We start from the raw sequence: 10,930 nt of genomic DNA, 5'->3' as shown, positions 1-10,930 counted from the left end.
CAGACACTTCCCAGAGTTTGTATGTTCAGATGGGCCTGGAACTAGATCCTCACTCTGGGAATTTCTCTGAATATTTCAAACCACACTATTTCAGGATCCAATCACAACAGTCTCTGATTCTTAACATCTTTAATTCCTAAAGATGGTGGCCTTGGGGCTGGAGAGATGACTCAGTGGCTCTCACAGAGGACCAGAGTTCAGTTTCATGTCCCGCAGCTCACAACCACCTGTAACTCCAGTTCCAGAGGATCTGAGACCCTCTTCTGGCCTCTATGAGCAACTGCACTTACATGCATATAGTACACAGAGACACATAATTAAAAATAATAAACAGGCTGGAGAGATGGTACAGCAGTTAAGAGCACTGACTGCTTGCTCTTGCTGAGGACCCAGGCTCAGTTCCCAGCACCCATATGATGGCTAACAACTGTCTGAAACTCCAGTTCCAGAAGATCTGAAGCCCTCTTCTGACATAGATCCACTTATATGCATGCAGGCAATACACTCATACACATAAAAAAATAAAAATGATAGATAAAATATTTTAAAAATTAAAAAATAAGGGACTAGAGAGATGGCTAAGATGTTAAGAGCACTGACTGCTCTTGCAGAGGACCCAGGTTCAGTTCCCAGCACTCACTTGGCAGATAACAAGTATCCATAACTCCAGCTCCAGGGGATTCAACACCCTCCTCTGACCTTGGAAGGCACTGCATGACACGGGTGTCAACACAACCTCAAAGGAGATAAGAGATAGTTTATTCTGGAGCCAAATATGAGTGACCATGGCCTGGGAACACAGATTCAGGTTACCCCAAATTCCATGTTCCAGCGTGGTAACTGTTACATTACGGTTTGTGTTTTTTTTTTGGTCTTTTTGAGACAGGGCCTCCCTGTACTCCCTGTAGCTCCAGCTGTCCTGGAACTCACTATGTAGACCAGGCTGGCCTTGAATTCACAGAGATCCACCTGCTTCTGCCTCCCGAGTGCTGCGATTAAAGGCGTGCGCCACCACACCTGGCTGTTTTAATAGTAACAGAGCAAAGAAAAGTCATAAATCAAGACACTTCTCAAATACATTGGTGGATGCATTCAGTAGGTAGGTTGTAGCAAAGTAGTGGGGGAAGGGTCCTACTATCTTAGGTTTCAGATGCTACCTGATGACATTCTTAACTTTTTGATTGGTAAGACCTGGTGGTCTGCTAAATTAATACATTCCAAAAGGTTTTTTAACCTGCTACTCACAAGATGTTAGGTCAGAAACAGATGGGAAAGAAATGGCTATTCAGAAACCAAAGGTAGACTGAGGTAAGTGGTCATTAGGCTCTGGGCCTGCAACATTGCTGATTCTCCACAATCTCAGGAGCTCTAATTAGTTGGTGAGGCTTTCAGGAGATTCAGTCCAAGATTCGGGAGGTTTTTCCTGGGAACTTTCTTTCACAGTTCCCCTGTTGGCCAAGCATCACATTTTGTGCCCTCAGGGGCTACATATTATTTATTCCCACACCGTCATAGGAAGGCTCATTTCTAGAATCTGATGTAGATGAGGCTCAGTTGGAGAGATAGCAGTCTTCAGGAGAGAGCAATAGCTAGCTGGTAAAGCCAATAAGAAAAATTCCTGAGCTGGACATGATGGCACCTGCCTTTAATCCCAGCACTGGAGAGGCAGGCTGATCTCTGGTGAGTTCAAGGCCAGCCTGGTCTATATTGTGAGTTCCAGGCCAGCTGGGGCTATAGGGAGACCCTGTCTCAAAAAGATAAAAAAGAAAAGAAAAAAGAAAAAGAAATTCCTGGATCATATCAAAGTTATTAGCCATCAGGATCCAGATCTTACTTTTTTCTTTCTTCTGTCCTCTATATCTGACGTAACATTTACATGTGACATATAATGGGATGATTATACCTAAATTAAAATAATCAAGAACATTGCTCAGTCTAATGGAGTAAATGTAACAGATTAAGGTAACAAACATTAAAATAAAAATGAAATTGACGCCAGCGCGGTGGCGCACGCCTTTAATCCCAGCACTGGGGAGGCAGAGGCAGGCGGATCTCTCTGAGTTTGAGGCCAGCCTGGTCCAAATAGTGAGTTCCAGGCAGCTGGGGCTACAGGGAGACCCTGTCTCAAAAAGACAAAAAAAAAAAAAAAAAAAAAAGAGATTGACTGTGTTTCTCCTGTATTTACAGTTATTTGTACTCTATGAACTATTTTACTTATATCTGGAATATTTAAATAAATCTATTGTTTTCTAATATTTGGTTTTTCTTTGGATTAGGTAGACCTTATAGCTGTAACCTCATGGAGTGGCTAGCTCTAACTCTAGTAGTTCTTATCCATGGATAACGACTTCATCTTTTATTATATTGGTATCATAACAGATATAGATTGAAAAAATTAAATGAAACATATTATAGAAATTACACAATACAGTATCCTTTAAACTTCTAACAAGAATGACTTCGTTTATATAACAAATATTAATAACATTAATAGAAATAAGAGAGCAAACCTGCTAGAAAATTGGAATTTTATAGGCCTTGAAGGCTTAACTACTTTTTATTTTAAGAATCAAAATGGAAATAGGACTCTAGATGGGGGGATGTGTGCAGGAGTCAAAAATACCAGATGAAGGAAATCAGGGGAAGGACAGGTTTAAGGGAGAAGTCCTGCCTTTTCCAGAAACAGGTGAAGCTTTCCCCGGAATCCAAACACTAATCTTTTTGGTTTTACAGTACTTCTGGTCCCAGCAAATGTCAACCATCCTGATAGCTCAAGCTGTGTCATTTATGTGTACTTTGATTGTGATGGCGCTCCAGGTTCTCTGGTGGTCACATTGGCCACAATCTTAGAGCCAACCTGTTTCAGCTGGCCCACAAGAAGGGAGACTGCTGACCTACAGGAACCCTGTGTGAAAGGATAAATAAGATTAGGATCAGGTGGGAATTCAGCTAGGTCACAGGGACCAGGACACCTCAGACACCATGGAGACCGAGCACGCACACACACACACACACACACACACAGAGCTGTGTCCACATGCTTATGTCACTTTCTTTTTGTTTGTTCTTTGTTTTGTTTTGCTTTTGTTTGACTCTGGGTCTCATATAGCCCAGGCTGGCCTCAAACTTGATATGTAACTAAAGGTGGCCCTGAACTTGCTATGTAGCCAAGGATGACTTTGATCCTTTTTTTTTAAATTTATTTATTATTTTTATTTATGTGTATGAATGAATTGTCTGCATGTGTGTAAGAGCACCCATGTTGTGCAATGCCTGAGGATGTCAGAAGAGGAAGTCAGATCCTCTGGAACTGGAGTTACAGGTGGTTGTTAACTGCCATGTGGATTCTGGGATTCGAACCCAGGTCCTATGCAAGAGCAGCCAGTGTTCTTTACCGCTAAGCCATTTCTCTAGCCCCTCCTGAGTTTTTTTGTTTGTTTGTTTTTGTTTTGTTTTGTTTTCTTTTCTTTTTTTGAGATAGGGTCTCCCTGTAACCACAGCTGTCCTGGAACTCACTATGTAGATCAGGCTGGCCTCAAACTTAGAGATATCTGCTTGCCTCTGCCTCCCAAGTGCTGGGATTAAAGGCATGTGCTGGGGACTGGAGAGATGGCTCAGCAGTTAAGAACACTGGTTGTTCTTGCAAAAGACCCGGGTTCAAATCCCAGCACCCACATGGCAGCTAACAACAGTCCATAACTCCAGTCCCAGGCAAGAAGACAGCCTCTTTTGACCTCCATGGGCATTGCACTACATGGGTGCACTTACCTATATGCAGGCAATGCACGCATACACATAAATTAAAAATAAAATTAAAAAAAAATTTTTAAGGCATGCATCACACCTGGCTCCTGATCTTTTTTTAAAAAGTTTTAATTTAATCTTGTTTATTTATGTGTATGAGTGTCTTGCCTACACATATATAAGTGCATTCATGTTGTGCACTGCCCAAGGAGGCTAGAAGAGGGTGTTGGATGCTGTGGAACTGGAGTTATAGACAGCAGCTGTGCGGGTGCTGGGAATTGAACCCAGGTCTTCTGCAAGAGCAGCCAGTACTCTTAACGGCTGAGCATCTCTCTAGCCTCCTGATCCTCTTGCCTCTACCTCCTGAGTGATGGGATTACAGGTCTGGGCCACCAGGCCTGGTCCATGCAGTGCTGAGGATAGACCCCAGGGCTTCAAGCATGCTGGGCAAGCCTGAGCTCCATCCCCAGCGCTTGAGTTACTTTCTAATTACTTCACAGTGACACCTGCTGACAGAGTGTGGGAAAGGATGATTGAGGGGAGTCAGTAATTTTTTCTTTTTATTTTTTTTTTCTTATTTTTGGGAGTCAGTAATTTTTTGAGAAACCGTGTTTTTGGAGATGCTGGCCGCTTTGGGTGACGTACACTAGAAGCAAGCGAGCAAATGTGAACACTGAAAAGAACCAAAGTAAAGTTCTAGGTCACCCCAGGTCTGGCTGACACCCAGTACTACTCACAAAGTCCTTCCCCAACACGATGGACTAGCCTTAAAAACCAGAAGGGACTCTGTGTTCCCTGAGTTAATTAGGAAGCACCTGGGGGGAGGGGCAACTCCAAAACAGCTCCACCCATTCCAGCCAACCCCAGGCACAGCTCCTGAACCGGTAGGCACAGGCCTTGGAGGAGCACCAGCCAAGTGGGGAAGGGGAGCCGGTAGTGAGGAGCCGTTGGCCAGCTGGACTCCCAGGAGCCGTAAACACTTGGTTGTCCACCAGTTTCTGCCTGTCCTGAGCATATTCTATTAAGAGCCCTAATCTGAAAACAAGAATTCCAGCTTCCGCCAGTCACTGGATTGGAGCCGCATGCCACCCACTGGGGTCAGCCATCTGGGGCAGGCGTTGTGTTTCTTCTGTGCCTCTCTAGTCTATAATAAAACGGTGTGACACCGAGGCTTACCAGCTTGCCTGGAAGATTAAATCAGCAGATCTCACGAAAGCTTTGGGCGCACAGAGCCGGCTCAGAGACACAGGGTGTCCGGGTGTTCAGAAGGGCGGCGGGCTGGGAGTGGATCTTCTGAGAAGTCAGTCTTCCATTAGCTTTGGTGGTGGCCATGGTGTTTTGTTTGTGGCAGTTGTTTTAAAAGTTATCTTATTTTTACGTATGTGTGACCGAATCTGGGTAAGCGCACCTCAGTGTAGGTGCCAGAGGAGGCCAGAGGTGTCGGCTACTTCGGGAGCTACAGTTACTGGTAGCTGTGTGCCACCTAGGGTGGGCCCTGACACCTGAACTCAGATCCTCTCTTAACTGCCAAGGCAGAGTCTTACATGGCCAAGGACAACCTTGAATGCCCAGTCCTCTGGCCTCTATTTCCCAAGTTCTGGGATTAAAGGCCTGCTACCACACCCATCTTCAAATTCTTAATCATTTTATCTTTAGCTGAGTGTGGTGCCCACACTTTCAATCCCAGAGCTCCAGAGGTGGAGGAAGGCAGATCTCTGTGAGATTCAGTCACAGGACATTTGAGGCTACAGGGAGACCCTGTCTCAAAAATAAATTAATAAATAATTTTATCTTTGAATTTCTGCTTCATCAATGAACTATTGTGCAGCAGTGCATATGCCAAATCCTGGCCGTAGTCCTGCACCCAGGGCCCGCCGGGCCTGCGGAGTTGCCTTGAGGCAGGTTGCAGTGCCTTCGGGTGGGAGGTTTCTGGGGTACAAGGGTCTGTTGGCTCTCAGGAGCAGGGCCCTGGGGGGGTGTACCCTGAATGAGAGGACTGGGACCTCTGGCACTTGGGTCTGTGTGGTGAGGGACAGAGTCACACTCTTCCAGGAACACCCTTCGTGCAGCAAGGAGTAGAGATCACAAAGAAAGGAGAATGCCACCAGCCCTTGTACCCACAGTCTCTTTCCTGAAGGACTGCAGTCAGACCAGATGAAAATACTAGGGAGGGCCAGGAAGCTGGCTCAGCTGGTAAAAGCATTAATTGTGCAAGTCTGATGACCTGAGTTCCATCCCCAAAACCTTATAAAAAGCTGGATAAGGGGGTTGGAGAGATGGCTCAGTAGTTAAAAGCACTTGCTGCTCTTGCAGAGGACCCAGGTTCGATTCACAGCACTTACATTGGGTGCTGGCTCATAGTCAACTGTACCTTCAGTTCCTGGGGAGCTGATGCTCTCCTCTGGCCACGGGTATCTGCATGCAGATGGTGCACATACATAACACTCAGGCACACACACATGTATTTACTTTATAATATAAAATAAAAAGCTGGATAAGGTTGTCTCTGTAGTCTCAACCCTCCTATAGTAAGATGGGAGGCAGAGACTAGAATCTAAGGGAAGGTCACAGGCCAACTAGCCTGGGGTACCCAGCATAGCAGCAGAGACAAGGGAAGCCTTGCTTCAGAAGGTGGAAGAAGTTGTTCCCTGACCTCCACACATGGGCCAGTGCACCTGCAGTCATGCACACACACAATAATCATTTTTAAAAATTGGAGCAAGCTGGTCATATTGGCACACGCCTTTAATCCCAGCACTCAAGGAGCAGAGGCAGGTTGAACTGATATCCAGGCCAGCCTGGTCTACATAGCAAGTTTAAAAAACAGATGGCTAGATGTGGTGGTGCACGCCTTTAATCCCAGCACTCAGGAGGCAGAGGCAGGAGGATCTCTGTGAGTTCAAGGCCGGACTGGTCTATATATCGAGTTCCAGGTCAGCTGGGGCTACAGGGAAAGCCTGTCTCAAAAAGACCAAAAAAAAAAAAAAAAAAAAAGATTTTATTTTTGATTTATTTTTATTTTATGGGTATCAGTGTTTTGCCTACATGTATGTAAGTGCACCATGTATATGCAGTGCTGGTTGGAAGACAGTGGTTAGCTGCCACGTGGTTCCTGGGACCTAAACCTGGGTCCTCTGCAAGAGCAGTCAGTGCTCTTAACTGCTGAACCATCTCTCCAGCCCACAGACTGCTTTCTTAACATTCCACAGACAATACGGCATAGCAAAGGCAGGAGGTTTGCAAGTTCAAAGCCTGCCTAGGCTACATAGCAACACCCTGTCTCAAAAAACAAAACAAAAAAAGGTTGCAGTGGCTGGAGAGATGGCTGAGCAGTTAAGTGCCATGTTGGGCCACTCATAACCACCTGTAACTCCAGCTCTAGAGGCTCCAACACCCTCTTCTGGCTTCCTCAGGCACCTACACACATGTGGTGTACCACACAGAGACACAAACACATGAATAAAAAAAAATTTTTTTGGTCTTTTTTGAGATAGGGTCTCCCTGTAGCCCCGCTATGTAGACCAGGCTGGCCTTGAACTTACAGCGATCGGCCTGCCTCTCTCTGCCTCCCTAGTGCTGGGATTAAAGGCGTGCGCCACCACACCCCAGCCCAACAATTCAAATTCTACAGAAATGTTCCATTTACATCCAGTATTAGCAAATGTCAAAGAAATTTCAAGTGAGGACGCAATCCCCCAGGAAGAGAAATGACGTTGAGGGTTTTTCTAAACTTCGCAGGGTGGTGAGAAGGCTTGGCAAGAAAAGGCACTTGTTACACAAGCATACAGACCCCGGTTCAATCCCTGGAACCCGAGAAAAGGTGAGGACAGAACTGACTCTATAAAGTTGTCCTGACCGCCACAAGCCATGATAAAAGCATGTACCCACATGCACAATGATAATAATAAATATAAATAAATGAAGTTCCAACCAGAGCTGGGCATGGTGCACACAGCTGCGATCCCAGCACGTGGGAGGTGGAGACAGGATCTTCAGGAATTCCAGTCAAACCTCAGGTATGTAGTAAGTTGGAGGCCAGCCTGGGCTACTTGACACCGTTTCCAAAAAATAAACCAGAAAAAAATTTCTCCTAACACTGGCCACATGCAACAGAGTCAAAGAACTGATGAGCCTCTTCCACGGCCCACATCCACACCGACCTTCACTCATCACCACACCCTGGCAGCCAGACCCATCACCATCCAGGCTGGCGCTGCATGAGGCCCATTTTGCAGTGGCCTCGGCTGTCAGTCAGTCGATTTTCTTACCAGAAGTGCCAAAGACACAGTGTGCTGTTGAGATTTCTTCTACCTCCACGGTAAAACTGGAGTTCTAAGTTGGAAGTAAATGTTATTTTTTCATAGCCTCTGTGTGTGTGTGTGTGTGCACGTAAATACCACATCACAAAAGATAAGAATGCTCCTGAAATTAAAATAGTAAAGTAGTGCTCCCTTGGGGTGCTTTTGTCTGCATTTTCTGTTTATTTTTTAAATTCTGTTTATAGCACAGTTCCAATGTTAATATTCCCTTTCAAAGTCCTGAGTCTAGATGTTCTTAAATATTTATCTGCGCACTCCAATGAAAGCTCTTAGTGGCTATTGATATTTTGCTTTAGTGTCCTTTGCTCAGCCTTAATAGTGTTCAGCTGCCATTTTCTCTAAACATTAATGGGAAGAGGAGTAATTTACTGAAAACAACAAGGGTTTTAGAGGGAAAAAAAACCTGAACCACTTCAAATCCAAGCTTCACTGCTCAATGTTTGTATGTATTAGCAAAGATTAGATTCAGCTGAAAGTGCCCCAAACATGGGCTGCAGGTGGTCATTCATTTAAAAAGGGGGCCCAGGCGTGGTGGCACATACCTTTAACCCCAGCTCTCAGGAGACACAGGCAGGTGGGTCTCTGTGAGTTTGAGGCTAGTCATCCTGGACTGTATAGTGAGTTCTGGGCCAGCCAGGGCTATATAGTAAGGCTCTGTCTTTAAAAAAAATTTTTTTTAAAAAAAAGTGAGGTAAAAGGCTGGAGAGATGGCTCAGAGTTAAGAGCATTTACTGTTCTCCCAGCACCCACATGGCAGCTAACAACAGATGGTAATTCCAGTGCCAGGGTATCTGACATCCTGTTCTGGCCGCCGAGGGCATTGCACGCTATGGGTATACCTAGGTACTTGCAGGAAAAACACTCACATACATTAAAAAAAAAGATAAAAAATTTTTTTCAGTCTTTTTGAAACAGGGTTTCCCTATAGCCCCAGCTGGCCTGGAATTCACTAAGTAGACCAGGCTGGCCTCAAACTCACAGAGACCCACCTGCTTCTGCCTCCCAAGTGCGGGGACTACAGGCGTGCACCACCATGCCTGGCTTAATAAAGTTTTAAAGTGGGGGAGGGTTACTCCATTTCTTCCTTGGATGAAACCCCCGTCAGGTAACACAAGAGCAGCAGCTTCTGGGACCCCACTCCTTCCAGAAGCTTGTTTTCTGAGTGTTATCAACTTTGCCTCAATGTTTCAAGCCAGTTGATTACTGCTTCTGTCTGGCTGGAAAAGGTGACCAGCAGAGGTTCCCCAAATCCAGAAAGTTCCCCAAGTTCAGTGGGAACACCTCTACAGCCAAACCTCTCCTGTGGGGCCTGAAGGTCCCTTCTAGAGTGCTCCTTCTGTGCATCCTTGAAAGCTGTCCTTCCAGCCTTTTAATTTTTTCAGTGCGTGTTACATGCATGTTTGTTTGTGTGGTATATGTATATATGTGTGCATGTTTGGTGTATATATGCATACCTGTTGTGCTGGATAGCTTTAGTGTCAACTTGACATGCCTGGGTTGAGAGACCCACAACTGGGGAAATGCCTCCTTTGGACTGGCCTGTGGCCATGTCTGAGGGGCATCTTCTTGATGAGTGATGTGGGAGGGCCCAGCCCACTGTGGGTGGTATCACCCTTGGGCAGGTGGGCCTGTGTTGCATAAGAAAGCAAGCTGAGCAGGGGCCAGGGGACCAAGCCTGTAAGCAGCGTTCCTCCATGGCCTATGCTCCAGCTCCTACCTCCAGGTTCCTGCCCTGCATGCCTACCTTGGGCTCCCTGATGAACCCAAGAGATGTAAGCCAAATAAACCCTTTCCTTCCCAAGTTGGTATTGGTCAGAGTGTTTTGTCACAGCAATGAAGAAACAAACTAGGACAGAAATTGGTACCAGATAGTGGGGCACTGATGTGACAGACGTGACACTGGAGGATTGTGGAAGCATTTGGAACTTTGGACTGGAAAAGCCATTACAAGTTTAGTTTGTCGCTGTGCAGCTTGGAACAGTTATGTTAAAAGAGTTGTGGACGATGGAGGCATGGCTTGTGAAGCTTCAAAGGGAAGTAGAGACTATCAGGGCTGTTTGTGTGATATTTTTAGAGAATCTGTGGGTTCTGGTCCACTGGGGCTGAAGAATCAGCTGTGATTAAGAAGAGACCAGAGGCCGGGCGCGGTGGCACACGCCTTTAATTTCAGCACTCAGGAGGGAGAGGCAGGTGGATCTCTGTGAGTTCAAGGCCAGCCTGCTCTACATAGTGAGTTCCAGGACAGCTGGGGCTACAGGGAGACCCTGTCTCAAAAAGACAAAAAAAAAGGTGGGGGGCCAAAGGGGCTGGAGAGATGGATCAGCAGTTAAGAGCACTGACTGCTCTTGCAGAGGACCCGGGTTTGATTCCCATTACCCACATGGTGGCTAACAACCATCCATAACTCTAGTTCCAGGGGAATCCGTCACCTTCTTCTGACCTCCCCAGGCATTGCATGACACAGGTGCACCTACACACATGCAGGCAATATATTCATTCACATAAAATAAAAATAAGCCGGGTGCGGTGGCACACGCCTTTAATCCCAGCTCTCAGGAGGGAGAGGCAGGTGGATCTCTGTGAGTTCAAGGCCAGCCTGCTCTACATAGTGAGTTCCAGGATAGCTGGGGCTACAGGGAGACCCTGTCTCAAAAACACCAAAAATAAAACAAAACAAAAACCCCCCAAAAAAAACACATTTTCCCATGATCTGCCTTACTTATTCTCCTTTAAAATAAAAATCACCAGCTGTTTGTATTGAAAAAAAACCTGAATAGCAGGAAGTAGAGAAATACAATGAAATGTTAACAATGTGTTTGATAGTGAGAGACTATGTGGAATATTTTCTTTTATTATGGAAATAGAAT

Source organism: Nannospalax galili, unplaced genomic scaffold, assembly GCF_000622305.1.
Source record: "Nannospalax galili isolate Female #2095 unplaced genomic scaffold, S.galili_v1.0 scaffold302, whole genome shotgun sequence".
In the NCBI taxonomy this organism is placed as follows: Eukaryota; Metazoa; Chordata; class Mammalia; order Rodentia; family Spalacidae; genus Nannospalax; species Nannospalax galili.
This window is presented reverse-complemented; position numbering follows the sequence as displayed.